Source organism: Daktulosphaira vitifoliae, unplaced genomic scaffold, assembly GCF_025091365.1.
Source record: "Daktulosphaira vitifoliae isolate Bord-2020 unplaced genomic scaffold, ASM2509136v1 Scaffold_1, whole genome shotgun sequence".
NCBI lineage: Eukaryota > Metazoa > Arthropoda > Insecta > Hemiptera > Phylloxeridae > Daktulosphaira > Daktulosphaira vitifoliae.
In genome coordinates this window covers 45,387,166-45,407,032 of record NW_026099572.1, presented here as the reverse complement: position 1 = coordinate 45,407,032, position 19,867 = coordinate 45,387,166, and the positions used below count along the sequence as shown (strand labels likewise).

At 33.6% G+C, this 19,867-nt stretch overlaps 1 protein-coding gene across 1 annotated transcript in view; it reads left to right on the top strand.

Moving 5' to 3' along the window:
• The first annotated feature begins 2,413 nt into the window (after positions 1–2,413).
• Positions 2,414–19,867, top strand: part of LOC126899104 (uncharacterized) — a 53,362-nt gene continuing 35,908 nt past the window's right edge. Inside the window, exon 1 of the mRNA XM_050673660.1 lies at positions 2,414–2,635. The gene's annotated coding sequence lies outside the window, so the exon portion shown is untranslated. The remainder of the gene's footprint in view (positions 2,636–19,867) is intronic.

The window sequence follows — 19,867 nt, the reverse complement described above, 5'->3', positions numbered from 1 at the left end:
TATTTTTTTAACTCGAATAAATGTAATGTGTTGGTAGCCGGTAGGTATTTTATATATATTTTTTATTATTAGTATAAAAATATTATGATGTAATATACTGCAATGGAATTATGATTTTTTAAATTAAATTTTACTTTACGAGAGACGAGTGAAATTTATGTAAACGAATAATGAAGAAAAACAACTATGTTTTTTTTAAAATTAATTCATACAGTTTTCTAAGTAAATTTTAATGACAGTTTTTTTCTATAACAACTACAATAATAACTGATGTTGTCGATACTTTTAAATAAACGTTTAACTACTTGTATTATTATCTTAAATGTCAAGACTATGGTTTTTTTACCATTTCAATTATTTATTTATTTATGATGAATATTGGTTTTTGAACAATTAGTGTATATCTACACAATATTAAATGCTCCTTTTAAATGTTGGTATTATTTATTGTAAAAATATACTTTTAATATAAACGTTTTTGTGAAGATAAACTCAAAAGTATCGCAATGGTACGTTTCGATAATGATATAGGTTCGTTAAATCATGGAATACTGGTGAAGGGTTTATTTATAACCTAAGTAAATATCACTTCTTATTATCGTTTTTATATTTTAAATAATGTAATTTTATTTTATTACGCGAACGTAATATAAAAAATGTACAGCTAGATTAGAAAAAAATCAATAATTTGTCGGTAAGTTTTAATTATTTTTCAACAGTGCATCGATGCATTGGGTCCAATCGTTGCATTTTTTGTTCATCACGCCTTCTGATTTGATTTTCTATTGCGTCTTTTGGAATCCATCCAAAAGTTAAACTGCCAGTATTTGCCAAAACCCGTTACTCGATTATGTTTTCCCCTCCATTAACGTCGGACACTTTTCAATTATTTCGGCTCAATAAAACACTGAATAGTGTAAATAAAAAAAAAAAATAAGAAAAACATTTCTGATCGATTGCTTACTTGTGATTCTGGAATATACTTCGATCGTGATACAGATAGTGAGTATGGCCACTTGTTTTTCGCAAGATAACCAGTGTATTGCGGTGTGGTTAATGAGTTTACCTGTATTGATATAAATGTCTTTAGTGTGCTATATTGCGATAACGATATTTTAAATTTATTACGCCATAATTCAATATAAACGACTTTACTCGCATGTTATTTTTTTTATTTGTTATTTTTCTTGTGGAAAATGAATTCATCTTAACCGAGGGAGAATTTAACAACAAGCAAAATTCTAAGTGCGTAAATATACACTGGAAGGCGTTAAGTATAATCTTTTAAAGTTTATACAGTTGTTAGAATCTCTAAGCATGAAATTTAACAGATTTTTTTATAAAAAATATATACTCAAGAATATATCTTGTTATTCATAAATAAATAAATTTATTAAAAATGTTTTGTTAACCTCGAAAACTACTCATGGGATTTAGTTTTTATTGCAGTTGTCATCGATGACTCTANTGATAAATTTATTAAAAATGTTTTGTTAACCTCGAAAACTACTCATGGGATTTAGTTTTTATTGCAGTTGTCATCGATGACTCTAATTCGTTGACTAATACATTTTCTCGGTATTATCACATGAAAATGTATTTATAACGATCTAATCAGTGGACAATTATTGTAAATACTGAAAATAAAAATGTCAACAAAGGTGTTTGATTATGAGAAAAGAAATAAGAATGCTCTTGTAAAAAAATGAAAGTAAAAAAATGAATTATAAAATCGCGATAAATAAAAATGGACATCGTTATTGGATTTTAACAAGATATTCTTTTACAAAGTAGGTAATGCAACGTAAAGTGCTTTTAAAACGACCTATTTGGTAATTAAAATAAGTAAATAAACTGAAAAGTTCAACATTTATGCTTTGCAATATGTTAGTTACAAATGATAGTATATTAAAGTGTTATGTAAAATGTTTATGTCTACTTGTTTAATTTTCCATAAACGGTATTCACACTCAAAGATACGGGTGTTGTGAATACTGTGAAGCTTTAGCATAAAACTCGAATTGCATAAACCCTACATTTTAGTAGTTAATATGCTTAATCCATAATAGTTTATGTGCATGGAGGTCGTCGATTGTATTCCATCAGGCGTATTAAAAAAAAATCAAATAAGAATTCATACAAAATGCAATTTTCGCGATTACTACAAATATGAACGCGCGATTGCTAGTGTTAAAAAATAATGATAGTTAAACCGTGAATTGCTATTCTGAGCGGCTTTATTTATTTATTAAATGTTTACATATCTAATAATAAATGAATAGTGTGATTATTAGCTACGTAGGCCTACGTCTACTTCTCAGCACCGTTGGAGTGTTTCTGCGGGTAAGGAGACTGAGGACAGAGTAAGCGTTCTTGTTCAGGCAACAAGGCGAACGTCGGCGAGGGCCACGAACGTGTGTGCGGTACACTGACAACGACGGCGGTTTAATTTCTTGTGCAGTCACCATTTAGACATTACCGCGCGTGTACACTTCTCCATATCCGCACGTTCATCGCACAATTTATTTCATATCTCCTCATTTATTTTAACTCGTTGTAATTATTGTACGACATTTATCTGCCGATAGTATCAATCAATCAGTCATCGAAGAACTTGAGGATTTTAATTACACAGGTAAGAAACTGATTTTCTAGTCTATTTCAGTTAAGTTCTTTTCTTTTGAAAAAATTTTATTCACAAATAATACAAAAAATGTCTGTATTATTAAGTCACTTGAAATATAAGGACTATAAATAATTGGTTTTTTTTTTTTTAATATCGAGCAAAGTTTGTTGGGTCGATTTAAATTTATTCGGTTTTTCTGACAATTGATTTTTTTTTAGAAATTTTTCTTCACGAAAGAAAAATCGTGAAAAACGCACAATATAATAATTTGTAGTTCTATAATCTCGGAATTAAAAATATTGCTATAAAACACACCAATTTTGCTCGAATAAATTGATCAAATATTTATTTAAGGATATTGTTTCTATTTTTCGTCTGAGACCCACGCGGGTTACCGACACCTTGATGATCGCGGAGTAATGCACTCGGAGACTTGAACGGTCGGCATGACCGTAGTAAATGTTTTTCTTGAAAGGTTATTAATACTCCGATGTATTAAAAAAACAGCAATTTAGTTTTAAAAGCATCATTATATATTCCCTTAATGCGATTGTAAAGATCTGCGTATATGGCTTACGATTTTTTTTTTTTTGTTTATTATTATTATGATATTCAAACGGCGTAGGTTTTCAGTAACGTTTTTGTTAACGTGGGATGAAAACCGTTTGAGACAAACTAGGTATGGAGTTTTAAAAAAAGATGCACACAATACATCATAAAATTATTTCTGTACCAGGAAAATCTTACATTTAAAATTCTCATAATGTGGTGTCAGATTACTTATTTATGTTTAAAACATAATAATTTTTTTAAATAAAAACAAAAATTAAATTTTTTTTTTAATTCATAAGAATAAAATTTATCTATAAGGAAAATGTCAAAGAACACCATTATTATTATTATTTTAATATTATTATTAAATCTCTACACATTTTCTGCAAATTGTTTTTACTTAGTATTAAGTTAATGCATTATTATTAGAAGGTTCAAAAAATGTATCGTGTATTATACAACAATTGAGTAATGTATTTTTTTCACTCGAGTTAATTATTTCTAACAAGACGTTTATTTGTTTTTATTAGTAGTGTCAATTTCCCAGAAGTAAATGCAATAATATTACATTATAACTAGTTAAATAGTAAAACATAATAATACCGAAAATGTTGTTGTGTAAACGGCATAATGTGTAACGTGTATTTTTAAGTAATACACTACATATCTGTGGAGTATCATTTTATATAACTCATGTTTGTAAACTGTTTGATATTCTTTACTATTAATAGTAGTATTACTATTAATGATAAGGATATGACACAATGTCAACGAGGTATAACACGCTGGATAATCGGTTTTTAATGGTTAAATAATCTTATTTGCTGTGATGTTTTAAAAAAATAACAATTTTTTTTGTAATTTATTACACTATTAAGCCATTTGAAAATGTTATGTTACTCCTTTTTTTGTCAACTCAATTATACCACTAGTACTAGTTATTTAAAAAAAGTGTACAGATTTTTTAAATACATAAATACACAAGTATTTAAAAAAAAGTGTTTCGTATGAGTCAGCTTTAAAATCAATATTAGATATTCATACATATGAATAGCCCTAGGTGGTTAAAACAAACCAGAGGACTGTGTGAAATATTGTACTTGTGCGGATCCGCGTGTGTACACAAGTAAGGAGTGTAAAACGCGCAGAGAAGAGGAAAAGAAAGTAAAACATATTATTATATTATGTTATCAAATAATACGTTTCGTACGACAGCGCATTGTTTTCGACCGTGTTGTTGTTATACATGTTTATTTTTTATCACATCTTATCGCAAGCGTGTAATAATTACTGCGGTATAAATGGTACGCATTTATTGACTTTCGCTCATTGGATTTACATGTTAAGAGTGAAACAAATAGGAATTAACGTGTAGTGGTATGCTGCACGTGCTGACCGCCTCACAATTAAACGATCCACACTTGCCGTGTGTAATAATTAGAAATTTACTTTCAATCTCGTGTAAATGCGCTCGTAAATTTCGATCATCGCTAGTCTTCTTCTCCGGGTTCGATGTGTCCCATTAAAAAACGCATTCAAGGACGTCGTGCACATTAACCCCTCTAGTATTGTAATGCTTCCGTACATTTGAATTTTAGGTATTTTACTTTTTTTTTTCACTTTGATTTTATTTTCATTAGTTCCATTCTATACGTGTTCTTGTACCTAACGCGGTCGTTGTACTTTAGATCATCGACGTGGGTAAATTAACACCGAGCAACAAATTTAAAAATCAATAATTGTATTTTAATTTGTGTTTACGTCATCTTGTTAATAACTCGTGAAAAAAATTCACACGAATCACCGATTAATTGTGTTGATTTTTGAATGGAACGCGTATTGTGGCTAGAAAATAATTACATAGTACAGCGTATTAATCTGGAAAAAAAACCGAAATCAATCAATCGAAATGGGATGTATAAGTTATTTATCTCGATAACAGATATTTTTTTCATCAGTTTAATTACTTTTTATGAGCTTGCATAACTCCTAACGGTTGCCCAAGGTTTGGATGAGCATATTATAGAAAAATTAAGCGTATCATTGTCTAGAGTAGAATTACTGTAAAAAAGAATACATGCACTTCTAATCGTAATTAGACACGATGTCTCTGCGTAACAAACATTTTCGGTTTAAGAGGAATCTCGTGTTTGCTCAAAGTTGGTGTGTAATCGATGAAACCGTTGCGCTCAGAAGCAGAGAAAGCAAGTCGCCCTGGGGTCATCGTTGACTTGCAGTTAACCCGTCGGCACATCCGATAGTGTCCTCGTGTAGGAAAATATATTAGCTACACGGGTAGTAAACGATCCATGTCGCAGTAACCGTCTAGTTTGTTGTTTGCGCGACCACAAAAAACCCGAAAAATCGTTTGCACTTATAAATAATTACCCGTTCTTAGTTTAGTTTCGGCGTTATTTTATTCTCGCCGAAAGTTCCCATCGCATTAAAAAAACCATTCAGCTCGGCTAATATAGCGGTACAACGACATTATCGGCGATGGATACGACGACAAACGAGGATGCGATGAATGTTTTACAGATTGGGGGAAAACGTTTTTTTATCGACGTTTTTCTTGCCGTTCCACGCGAGTATGTTAAACAGGTTTCACCCATACCGCGTTTACTCGCGGTTTCCATAGATAGCACTCTCACCCAGCCGTGCAATGTCAATGTCGGTAACCCGAAGCCGACCGGTTGTTTAGTACATTATACCGCTGTCTGAGTATACTTTCCATTTCGATATACATGTACGTATCATTGAATTCCGCGATACGCCTTCCGAGCTACTGGACAAGTTCGCAAAACACGACTTCTACAGATAATTGTATACAAACAGATTTCCCGTCTTTGCCAGACGAGTGTACACCTGTGTGTTTAATACTCGACTAAACCATGAAAATATTTTACTGTTGCTTTTAGATAATTGAATGCATCGAGTGAAAACAAATTACAGACTACACAGAGTTTTAATGATTCCAATGAAAAAGTAACAAATTGTAACATCAATTATTCGCCTCCAGAAGAAAGCAAACTCATGTTTTAATAACTCTGTTGATCTTAAACACTATTGTGTTGGTTGCGGAGAAAATAATGTAAATGTTTTCTATTAAAATGTTTGTTGCTCGTTAAATAGTTATTTTTACTTTGTATTCAATAGCAAACTTCAATCGCCCGTTCTCGACAGACAGCTAATTAAGTAATATTTTAACATAAATTATTTTGTCAGTAAATTCATTTAAAAATTACAAGTTATGGCCTTCGTGATATCATTTTTTTATTGAACGGACGGACATAAATGTGACTTGAATTTGACCCGGGAAAACGTAATATACATTAGCCCACGGGCTTCATTTTGCTATGTATTTGATCTTGCAGACAGAGATTATAACGTTGGCCGAGTTAATTTGACCGTCCATTGGGAAAACTTTCAGTTTTCCGATCGTGTAAATAATACTTATTTGATTCAATATTTCAACGGTATACAGTAGCACTTCCGATGTCGAAAAAGAAAATATTTAATTAAAAAAAAAAAAAACTGAAAACATCCCAGAAAATTAATCATCAAACTTTAAAGACTACAAGGACGCTTTTATGAAATCTCTGCATTCCAAATGAACCCCCTAAAAGATAATTTGAACTTTTCGCCGAGAATCAGTTTTTCCGGTCTAATTAAAAGCGTTCCTTCGTATGGTTTGGCGTATGTCATGCATATTTTCGTCACGCCGGCGGCCATATGTGATTTAAAAACATGTCGAGAAAATGGCGTTTTAATTTCGTCCAGTCGATAAAAAAAATCAACTCTGTCGTAATTGTTTTTAAACGACACTGGTAGTGCGACATGCACATACCGCACACAATGTACAATAAACGGCATCACCCGAAGCGGTTACATAATATGAAAATTATGAAGGGCTGTTGTCCACTCGTTTGACCGTTGACGTAGCCAAACGATGCATTCGGATGGCCGAGGAATTAACGCGTGACTGCGCATAAAATTCATAACGGCCGACAAATGGGACGAAATAAGCGTTTGTGAGTCTCCGGGGACGGGCCTAGGGTCGTTCGGGCGTCCCTTGGATAACTAAAGAGTTGTCCGTGCAATAAATAGCGACACTAGCACACATACACGCAAGAGTAGTTTATTTCCTACCGCTGACTGTAATAAACTTGAGTTTTTTTTTCCACTAAGAAATAAAAAAGCGACTGCATGCGATGACACGATTTATGCGCGTCTTTGCCCCGAGGACATGGACGCGAGAAAGGCGAATTTATATAAGCACACGACGAGTCGCCTAATTCAAAAAGGTAAAAAAGCAGACAGGATGGTTTGTTTGTAAAAATATGCGAAAAACAATAACCGTTGATGGCGCGGCAGGGACGAGCGAATAATGTCATCATAAATCCCTCGAACCGAGTTTTTTTTTTTTTTTATATGCTTTTTGTCGTTTAAATTAAAGTTATAAACGATCCGAACGAGTTTTATTTGTATACATTATACACAATCGGCTTTGTGTATAGTTGTCGACGATATTAAACTCTTTTCGCGCACCGGACAAAACAATAAATGCCAAACGACCGTCGACGACGCACAATGGATATGGTAGCCGACGTTATTAAATTACTCAGTTGTGCCTTCGATGAGATTTACCGTGCGCACATTTGCCGCGGAGGAAAAATTTCGCAAAAAAAAAACGAAAAAACGGTTTCCCGAGTACCGTCAAGACGACGACCCGACATAACTTTCAGACGTTTTCCCGAAGCGCTCGCTTTATGCGTCTATAATGAATTCGTCCATAAATCACAATATTCATATTACGGGAATAAATAAATTTTAATTTTTGAATAATAACAACGTCTAGAGAAAGAATAACATTTTTGACTTTCACAGTGTGGATTACCTTGAAACTTTTCCATATTTTCGCTTTTGCGTTTAAATTGATAATCTTCAAAAACGAAAAACCTTTGGGGATTTTCGTTAATTTACTATCATTCAAGCGTTTGTGTTATTATTATTCGAATTAATCGGATAGTATATCCGTGTAAAAGATTTAACTATCCGATTGGCGATTGTGCCTTTGAATATTAAAAGTCGGAAAGATATGCCAGAGCAAAATAAATTTGACTGGTAGACTAGTATGGTGAAAATATCTTACCGAGTCGACACAAAGCATAGGGATAGGAAATGGAAATGCCAAACGCAAACAAAATGACGATTTTACAAGTCCGTAGAATGTTTTTTAACGAATACGACGTGTTCATTGTAGTTTCCGTCTGTCACGAACGTTTCCTTTTTCATACGTTTAATGGCATGACTTTGGGTACTTTTTAACTTATTGAAATATTAACGAGTCCTGAGAATTGTTATTCATTACGAATGTCGGTCCGGTCAGTTTTGCAGAGAATCACACTTTTCCTAGAAGTTTTGTTAACTTCAACCGACTTTTTGATGTTCCAGCAACTCGAATGTATATTATTTTTACATTATAGCACTTTGATCTTTTATATTTCGGTTTATTCTCAACTGTAGGACGGCATGTTTATCGTAGACAAACAAATAAATCGCATAATATTATTCCGTTTATTCGGCGATATGAAATAATAGTTAAATGCGATTATTGTACTCTTAAAATTACAATCGAAGATGAAGAAATATATTTAGTTAAAAACTAGACTTTCTCATTGTTATCACGTTAGTATAGTTTTGTACCACGAATATTTATTTCGTGCGATTGAGATGCTCGAGTGGCTCCGGTGAAAGAAATGAGATCGGTAACGGGAAGAAAGTACAAACCAGTTACGAGATTGTATCTCATTAAGTTTAAATAATTCACATCGCAAACCTGTAGGCGATTAAACAATAAATAATATCTAACTCAAGGTTTTGGTTTCAATGGTAAAAAAAATGCTGATGACCAAATAACGTAAATATATTAATTAGCCTATAAGTAATAAACAATTTCGCGTAATGCACGTCGCCGTTGTACTGATTGAGTCATGTAGGAATCATTACTCACGTCTTCAAACTGTTATTTTTTCACGGACAATAAAATAATAATAAGCAAATGTCTTCTGACGTGTTTGATTTATGGCATAACAAGTGCAAAATCATTTCTTTTGAAGACGAACTTATGCCGAGAAGAAAATCGGCTTACGTAAATGTTATCAAAGCGAATAAAAGGAGAATTGTATCGACTAAACAATTTTTGAATGGGGTTTTGGAAACAAATTTGGATGGAAAAATCGAAGGCCAAACGATTTTGCAATAGTAAGACATTTTTAGTTGGTAATGTTGTAATGTGCTTTGGACTATTGTATTTCATTATGGAATTGAAAAACGATTACAGTAATACATCAACGTATACTTCTTTGTCGACATTGTTACGACCGCACGCGTTGTAACATCGCAGCCGCATATGAACGGGATGTTCAATCAAACAGTTCATTGTGTCGATTTTCAATGAAAAACCGCAACGTGACTGAATAATTTCCATCGCCAATGAATGGCTCGTTAAATTGCACTCGAATACGGTACTGGGATAGCTAGTAAAGGCTCTGAAATGCAACTCGGTTAGAGTAAAAGCACAAAAGAAATGCCGGGGGCAAAATTACAAAACGGGCGTGGAGCCGAAATGGTCTTATTCACGTGCTGAAAACAAAAAGTCAATTTCAACGGCGGACAATCGTGAGACGCGTGTGCCTAAATGCTGTGGAATGACAAATTTGTCGGACGAAATTTTGTAGGGCCTTGATGGCTTCTGCGGGCGAACACTAGTAGATGAATGGCTGTTGAAAATATAACGCCATCTTATATGTATATTCGTACAAATACACTAAAGCTTAGACGTTTCACACAAAAGTTCCAAAGTAATCATAAATCATCAGCCAGTCCAATAAGAATGCACTTGAGTGTACGTCTGTGCTGGAACGCAAAGGGTGACATTGTACCGGTATTCAAACCGCACGGCAAAGCTAGTTGTCGTTGAACGGTCCTTTCAGAAAAGTTTAAGTGCAATCCATCAATGTCACTTGGTCGCAATCATATCCACAAGACATCCGTTAATAACGTGACACGTGTTACCGATAGTCATCAGGGTAAGTACTTGATTACGTATCGATAGATTGTAGATACGCACAAAATCACTTAACTCATAATTTCTCTTGTAACGGCTGGATTTGTATATCACATTGTCGAAGTGCTCATATTTGCCTGCACATGGTACCTAAACGATGGTAGTGTACCAATTCAGCTAAACGTTTTATATTTCAAACAGATAATGTTTTCGTTGTACGTTTAATTTCTCAGAGTAAACAGCTGAACTCGTGGCGTGTTTCGCTTAAACGATTTTTAGCGGCGATATGTCACAGTCGTCGTATTGAAAGAATAGGTTCTGATAGTACGCAATAGCTGATAAGAATGACAATATCGAGTTATACGAGTGAATTAGAAGGTCCAAATGCCAAAACAATAACTTCTTCAGTTGCGAAATGTTTCGTGTTTGCGCAAATAACCGATGAATCTTCCAAAAGTGAAAGTTATACATGAAAACGTCATATCATTTTTATAGTATTACAGAACTCGAGTAAAGTAGATTTTTTTTTTATTCAAATATACACCGACACTTCCTGAACAACACGATTCAAAGACACTTGACCACATAAGGCGGTGACATAACATTGCATCGGTGGTTTTTGATCAATAAGGTACGTCTGCTTGTGTGAGATTTGGGTTGCTGTCATCTTAATGGCACCGCTTTTGCAACGTTTTTCGTCGATGACAACTGTTGTAGTCAAACTGGAATATAAATCGCGCCTAATACCCAAGTGGCGTTCATGAGGACAAATGTTATGCCCACGAAGGATCTTCTATGTAAGTAGTACGGGTTGTCAGAGAAAGAGAAAAATTATTTGAAAATTGTAACCAAATAAGAACACTAGTTCAGAGTCAGTTATGAAATTCGCTCGAGAAACCCGACAGTCTAATAGCAGCCAATCACATTAAAATACCACCTCAGGTTATGTCCAAGATCTGTGGTATCCGAATGCTTTATTTAACGATCCTATTGTTGTGCTAATAGGTAATTATTGTTATTGTAATCCGAAATTGTTTGTAAACTATTCAAAGTATATATATATAGTATGTACACCGGTAATGATAACAAATATTTCATTTTTCTTGGTTGCACGGAGGCGTACTACAACAATACTCGATAATATTAAATAATGACCCGATTAATTTGCATTTGCACACACAGGCACAGTATAAATACTACAAAGCGCATACCAACAATATTTGCGTGAATACAATATCTATGTGTGCAATGTAATAAGTACAGGTATATCTAGTGGCCGATGTATGATTTTCAATTGTTCGGCTGTAATGATGGAAACTTTTGAACTACAACAATGATATGATCACAACTTCACCTTATCAGACCGGAACTCGAGCGGTCGTTGAATAGACGCCGAGTCTGTAGAATTGTTAATGTCGGCGAACAACGTTCTACTATTTAAATTCAATCGCTTATTTTAACGATACCGAAAAGGGCCGAGACCGTCTTGAAATTGCATCGTGTCTTTTGCGCGCAATAAAACCCTTGAGAGCGTCGCGATAATGAACAAATACAATTCGTACACGTGACTCTAACGATTTGATTAAACAATATAAATAACGGTCTTATATGAATCATAACTGAATAATTGCAGAGATCAATTAACGTAAAATACGTTTTAGTTTTGGACAAGACGTTCATTAGTTATTACAAAAGCATAAAGGCTGACACGCACAGGTGGCTGTAGCAGAAAGTAAATCAAGTAATGACTATAATCAGATTTGCATGACGCAATTAGAGAACTAGTTATGGAAAACAGAGAGTGTAATTAATCAGTAAAGTGTCAAAAATAATACTATCGATCCTATACTGGATTGTTTTTTATACTTATTGCGTGTAAATACATACGATAGCGTGTAGGTCACGAGCTACCTCAATAGATATCCGTGTAAATCGTTCTTACTTCGATTGCGGTTTACACGAAACATTGTTTTATAGTAAAATATTTCATGAACATTTTTGACGCAGATCACAGAATAATAACAGCCAAAGATAAATAGTAAACGTTTTTTAATTGCTATGTTTGTTGACAAGCAATCGAATAGGCTCGTGGATATGGGAAAATAACGAAAGCAGTAACAATAACGTAAACACCGACGTAATTCCGGTAACCGAGAGATAACTGGTATTGACTAATTCGGAATAAAAAGTTATTTTCGTAAGCGACGGCTGTACAGTCAGGAAGCAACGGCAACGTTATGTATTGAAAAGTACAGCGATCGCTGTAAAAAAAAAAAAATGTTATTTGCGAACGGCAGAATGATCGGTCGCTGTACATACCGAACCAATTAAGTGTATAAAAGAGCTATAAACACATAAACCTTTATACCGCCATCGGGCTTCGTTTAACGACCAAAACGCATTTGGGGGTCGAATTGTGACGAGGGGTGGCGATGTGGACGGTAAAAGTTTTTCGTGAGTTTCGCAAATTTTTCTGTATACTTCATTGCCGCCGCCATTGGTTTTTGTTGTTATGATTATTACATCACAGAAACATTGACCGAATGTTAACACAGTGCGAAAATTCGTGTTTTCGTACCGGCCCGCAATCAAATAATACATTTATATTGCTGAACACATTTTCACTTTCACCAACGAGCCATGTTCGATTTTTTATTCCGCTTACAACTAGCGCAGAAGATTATCCGACCAATAAAGTTACGATTCCGGTTTGGAGTAGTTGGAGAAAATGTTTTATAATAGTAAAATAATAATACATTATTAGGATTCACGCAATTGTTAAGTGTTAACTTAGACCCTGAGAACATTAACAGTGAGCACGATTGATGCGATCGCTTTGATGGGTTCCCAACAGCATCGTGTGACCGTTTCCTATTCAATTTAACAATACACCTGAAAATAGTAGCAAACACGTTTTGTGCGGAGCGGTAGCTAAGCACAAGGGGTTCTTCATGTGCCACCGCAGCAAGTTGTAATTGTCAAAGGTGAAAGTTTAACGGCTGAACAAACTTTGGCGGTTTTTGTGTGCTGGCGAATTTAATCGTTCTTACTATTTGTCGGACGCCAGAATTTGGTTTTTGCGCGTTCCAACTGAAATCCGGAACGTATTCGTATAATTGTCCTTGTTCAATGTTCGATAGCCTCAGTGTTTGGATGACGAATATGTGTGACATGACCTACAAAACAAGTGGTAACACCGCAATTCCGATTGTTCGAGCACAGGCCATTAGTCAAATTCTGAGCGAGATCGGTTGCTGCTATCGAGATAGCTTACACCCTTTAAACGATCTCAATGTAAAAAGCTTTGTCAATTCGATTTTATGACCGTTTCCCGAACAATGGGGACACAACAAAACACACATACTGTCAAACGACCGCGACGATGACAAAAATGTGTGCGATTAGTAAAAAAATAGTTTATATTTTTATATCTCTATTGATTTTTTCGTCAATATGTTTACCATATGTGTCGAAAGAAATGAATGACGACCGTCTTTGTGATTGTATTTATTGAATTCTTTTGTGCTGCGTATTTTAAAGCTCTTAAAATAATAATTCTGCAAGAATAACAAAACATAATAATACAGTGGTGCTCTTCTGGAATAAAAAATAGTACCTTTAATAAATCAAAATACACTTAGTAGTCGTCAGGCCGGATCAATAAATGTCGACGTTTGCTCGTAATAAATTGAACAAATGAGATGTGTGGCAAAGGAAACACATTCAAACATATGCTGGAATAACTCATTTTAATGTGTTTTATTAGCTGTCCGAGGTGCTACCGATGTTATTCATGTGCAGCCATTGTGTTGTACACAGGGAATAAAAATCAATTACTACATTATAGGGTTCGCGAGACGACCTAATCAAATTACAGAGCTACAGTTGCCTACGTGATCTGTTTTGCGTAACAGTTCGCAGCGAATATCCTGTTAGCAAAGCTATTATCATAATACATGGCAGTCCACGTTGCATTTTACAATTACCATAACCCTTGTGATGGCATGCGAGCGCATATCGGTCTCATTAGTCTCGCCCGAAAATCTATTGCTTTCGCCGACCATTAATTAATTGTCGGACAAGGGCCGGCAATCAGCGTTGCAGTGTGCAGGAAACGTCCTTTTCGTTTACACAACACGAGAGCTGCACGACCGTTGGGAACTTTGGTCGCCACAGACATTTGTGGAGACGTGACCGAGTCCAATTGTTCCGTCTCGCAGAAACAAAGGGCAATAAATTCATTTATCAGCCCGGAGTTGTGTGAACGGCTAGTCGCTTAGTGTTTTTTAAATCGTCAATTGTTCCAATTTAAATGGCACAGCTGTAACGCCGGTCGCCCATTATTTGATAATTATAAACATTTGCTTGTGAAACAACACAACATTATCACACGGTTCGATGAGAACACGTCTGGAATCCCAAATGATTTTACTGAGCAACAACTGAGACTTATCAGTGTTTTGTTTTCTTTAATCTGCGCAGATGTTGTAATCGTTTTTTTTTTTTTTATAACAAATTATCGTGATGCAAAATACATTTTTTTACAGCGACAACATTACAGGAACATAGGAAGCATTACGAAAATCAGTACACGCATCAGTAAAACGCACTCAGCGCCGCCCAGTCAAACAGTTTTACGGTCGTTTGATTTTTGTAATTGCGTAATGTTTGTTTGTATATGTTGTTGTCGAAAAAAAAAATAAATACACAGACAATATTGTTAACTGTTAGGTGTAAGGAGTCATTAAAAATTTGTGTTGCCTGTTAGTGTGTACACTACCAAGGGCTTGTGTTTTATAAATAAAGTTTCTGTCTCTTCGTTCGTATTTTTTGTGTGCATACATTTTTTAATAAAAGACTATGTTTACGCATATATGTATACGTATTACAAACAGAACTGTGCGTATGCAGTAAACGGTAATGAGGCAAATGAAAAGCCTTGAAAGCGCCAAGAGTTATTACTTTGGTTATTTTCCTCGTCAAAAAAAATATCTTCTCGTAAAGTGGAGCATCATCGTATGAAAAATTCTCGGGTCTCTTTTTTAGCGTGTCTCTCGTGTTTCGAGGACACACGACGTTATTTACCAGTTTTCTATTGAGCGCGACATGTACACTCTTTAACGTTTAAAATAAATTATAGGCACTGCACGAAAATAAAAATTTGTATTGATGAAATATAAAAAAAAGAAATACAACACAAAGTTTGAAAAGAGATGATGTTTTCGTATTTAGCTCAGCCAGAGTGTCGACCTGTGATGGATTTTCGTGGTTCGACATTTTTCATAATATCGTTAATTTTGTGAAACGGTTCGTAAAATAACATACAAGGCGCTCGAGCGAACGCGACACGATTTTCGGCGGCCATCTTAAAATGTTCGCTTTTTCATAAGTAATTTTGCGCTAAACGCGATTGAAATGTTAATGAAGAAGCTTGTTAATAGTTAATATTTAACTTTACCGTGTAAAAACAAAGGCAATTCTAATAAAATATTTGCTTAGAGAAATCGAGAGGCAAGCGAGTTCATAGGCATACACATTTTTTGTCGGTGTGTATGTACCCGTGTTCAGGGTAAATAAAAACTCAACGCTAAAACATTTTCGCCACCGACCGAATGATTGATTACGCGTTGTAAAACAAAATAATATGAGATAAACCGTGTGCTGATACGGTTGATAGTCGTTTGACAAACATCTATTAATAATGGCGGTGCAAACTTTAGGGTAAAATTACTCGTCTAATGGGGTGAACTAGTCTCGGTGCCGTTCTGACATCGATTCATCATTGCCCTTAAACCAACGAATTTCGGATGTGAATGTACCGCCGAGTATTCGACAAATGCATTACCGTACGATGTACAAACGTTGATTTATCAACTCGCCCGATTTTTTCCATCACATCTGACCGACAGATTTCCTAAAGACATAGTTCAAATGTAACTTAAAACAATTCCAAAACTAGTAAATCATACGACACTTATATAAGTCTATCTCGAGGAGAAACTTTGGCGTCGACTGTAAGCTATTGTAATTTAATTTATTATATTTTCTATCTACGAATGCACTGTACTTATAAGGCACGTGCAATAAAACGATCACATGCTCTTAGTCGATAATCTAAAATGTATTTAAATAAAATCTTAATAACAATGGACGAGCGCAACACTTTTTAGATTATTTTAACAGAATAGTAATTAAATTATACACTATTGTTTAGAGCTATCCAAAACTGTATCTCATTGTCGTTCAGACTCTGTAATCGAACCGTACATTCTTGTATAGTTAGTGTGTGTTAGGTGAGATAGCAATATTCTAAACAATAATTGCGATGCGTAATCTTCACGTTGCATAATACTACAGTAGAGTAGTGAGTACATCTTGCGGTTATAGGCGTATCGTGTCAATGCCAAATCAGGTTTAACAAATTGTGGGAGGTTTTTGCATTTGTACGTTTCCGAATGAGTAAATTTTTGACACGTACTTAATAATAAATATAATTAATTTATAAAGATTAATTTTGAAAAATAATATCAGCCATTAAGTGTTGAGTTAGTCATCTCATAGGATATTGGCTAAATTATTGAAAACTACTGACCCCATTTATATTATTAGTAGAACAATAAAAATCAATTTTTCGGTATAAAACCAAAAAATGTATTAGTTAAATAAAAATAATGGTTCAATTAGTATAAATGCATTTGTAGACTATACAATAACACTTTTTATTCATATGTACAATCTTCGGATCTCAGAAGATTGCCAAAAGAATTAAAAAACGCCAAATGTTCAGCTTTTTCATTTAACAGAATATATAAAATAAATAAAAATAGCGGTAATTTTAGCAAAAACGAAGTTGATCCAAATATAAAACTATATCGTCCAAAAAATATATCTTAGGAAATCGGCTTAATCAAATTCGATCATATTTTAATTATAATTGTTTTTAATTTTATCTTAACAACTTTTTTGTGTAATTAAGGAAAAGAAATGTTAATTTATATAATCATAATTCATTGTAGTTAATATTTTTATCGCAACAAACATATATTTGATGAATTTAAATGACTTATAAATTAAAAAAAATATGATATTTAAACTAAGATCAAATTTTACGTGGTTCAATTCATAAGCAAATATAATTTTAAATCTGCTTTGTTTTTATGATAATTGAAAATGCTATTAACGTTTTTATTGTTTGTGAAGTTTTTTAAATCGTTACAGTCAAAATTTGAAAATAAAATAAAATGACAATACAATTGAGTTTTACAACTTCATGTGGCTACATAAAAATATTTACCGATAAGCTAACAATTTTAAGAAACTCGGCAGATAAAGTCCTGAAACGGTCTGGCTCATGTTCAGCCTTCAAGTATATAACTTTATCTCTTAATACGGTGTTGAAGAATCGATCATGGGGAGGTAGGATTTGTTTAATTATTTGCAAACACATATCAGAAGAATCATTACCCCTCTACACCAAGTGTTGAAGTTGGGATTCCATAAAATAAGTGTCCTTTTATTTAAAAATATCTAAGCGTCCCCGTTGAGTGTTGAGTGCAAGATGGGCTAGGCCCACGCTGCCTGCATGTTTATTTGGAAAGTTAAAATGTTGATAAAAGAGCATCTGACTTATAAAAGTTTTGTTGAAAACAATAATTTGCATTTTTGTAGTGTATTATAAACTATTCTACCAAAAATAATAATAACAAAGAAATAAAAAGAAACTTTTTATCAAAAGTTTGATTTTAATATGAATAAACATTTTTTCATTTGTCGTAAATCATATTGTACTAGTGATCAGTTCTAAGGTTACGAACTACTACGTTTCATTTTAGTTCACGCAATAAAAAACATCTTTTTTTTTAATTTAGTGGTAATGTGTTGTCATACAGCTATGGACACGAAACACCGTTAAACTTCCACGACAAACTAATTGTGCGTTACATTTTTTATTATTCTAGTTTTTACTTTACTGTCCTGATGGTTTAATTTTACAATTAATTAAGGTTAAAAAGTAGTCAACAAAACTTAATTATATAATTTGTCTTCGAGTTGCACTCACATTATGAAAGCTGACATTTTATTTTATAATTTCCCATAGAGATTATGCGGCCAAGGTTCGAGGGATTATTTTCTGTTTGCACACAATTATTATAAAATTATTTACTGAAATTTAACCTTAAAAATGTTTTTCACAGCCATTTAATTGATACACGTTCAACATTTCTTTGAAATATACGTGTTTTGAGAATACAACAGTATTTGAATATTATTTTACAATGAAAATAAAAAAAAAAAATACAACTAAATACTATAATCCCACGTTTATTACATTTGCCTAACAATTATTTATTAAAAAAAAAAAATTTTGATGCAATTTTATATAAATCTGTAAAGTATTTTGTACAATAAACATTCGGGAAATGATGTTTTTCAAATTAAATACTTCTCGAAAGACTGAAATCGATAAAATCGTGCCATTTGTGTTATCCGGTTACAATTTACACTTTGTGCACAGTTATAATGTGAATACAATAGATTGCCATTATAAATCGTAGAACTTCTCAGAAATATTTTCGCTAAAAATAAAATAAGTAAATACCGACTTCAATTTAAAAGTAAATAACTATTATTTAAATACTCGAATTTGGTGGTTTATTTTAGCGATTTCTATTGTTGAGCAAAGTAACTTTTAGTAAAAAATATTTTCTATTAGAAATTTTTTGCTCCCTGGTGAAACGAAAAACCCTAGTAAGTAAGACTCGACCAACATTTTCTGCGATAAAAACAATAATGGGTCACGTCAAATGGTTTTATGACAGTGTATGGTGTAGGACGAATATGAACAACGTCGCACTAATGGTTGGGATGACAGGTTTGTCTCATTTTTTTTTCATTGTTGTTACTTGATATTTTACCGGAGAAGTAGAATTTTGTGTTATGTCAAAAATCGCTTTTAGTTCCGTTTAAGTGATAATAAATATTCATTCCTCTTCGTATGGGTTACTCGAAAAACACACAGCGCGCGGCTATTCTAAAAAAATGTTTTCTTTGTCGTTTGTAGCCTTGAAAAAAATAACACGTGGCGTTGTTAAAATATATAAAAATTTCAAAAAAAAAACATAATGCCGGTTTAATAAGATTATTTGAATTGAATGTTTGAGTAAAAACTGCGAATGGCTTACCGCGTAAGCCTTACACAATATGTTAAAAACGTGTCGCTTGTGCCAAGTACGAGATTAAATCCAGTATTTTTATACTGCCCATATAAATTATCCGTTTTTTGAGACCGGCCTAGGTTTATTATGTGCAACTGTATGATTTCCGTAGCGAAACAATCGATCGAATGCGTTCATAACGAAATAGACGGAAGCGGAAAAAAATTGTTGTTACAAAAAATGTCTGATATTTATTTTGTGAGTTGACGTTGAAATGTCGTTAATATATTATGTTTACAAACAAGAAAAATTACACGGTCGTTATATATTCCTCGTACATAATAATATTCAGATTTTCTCATAAACCGCCGCCGTCGACAGACACACGGCGTATTGTGCATGCAATATTAATGCACTGATGCGTTGTGTAGTTGTTGCGCCCCCTCCCCCACTCTTTTGTACGAT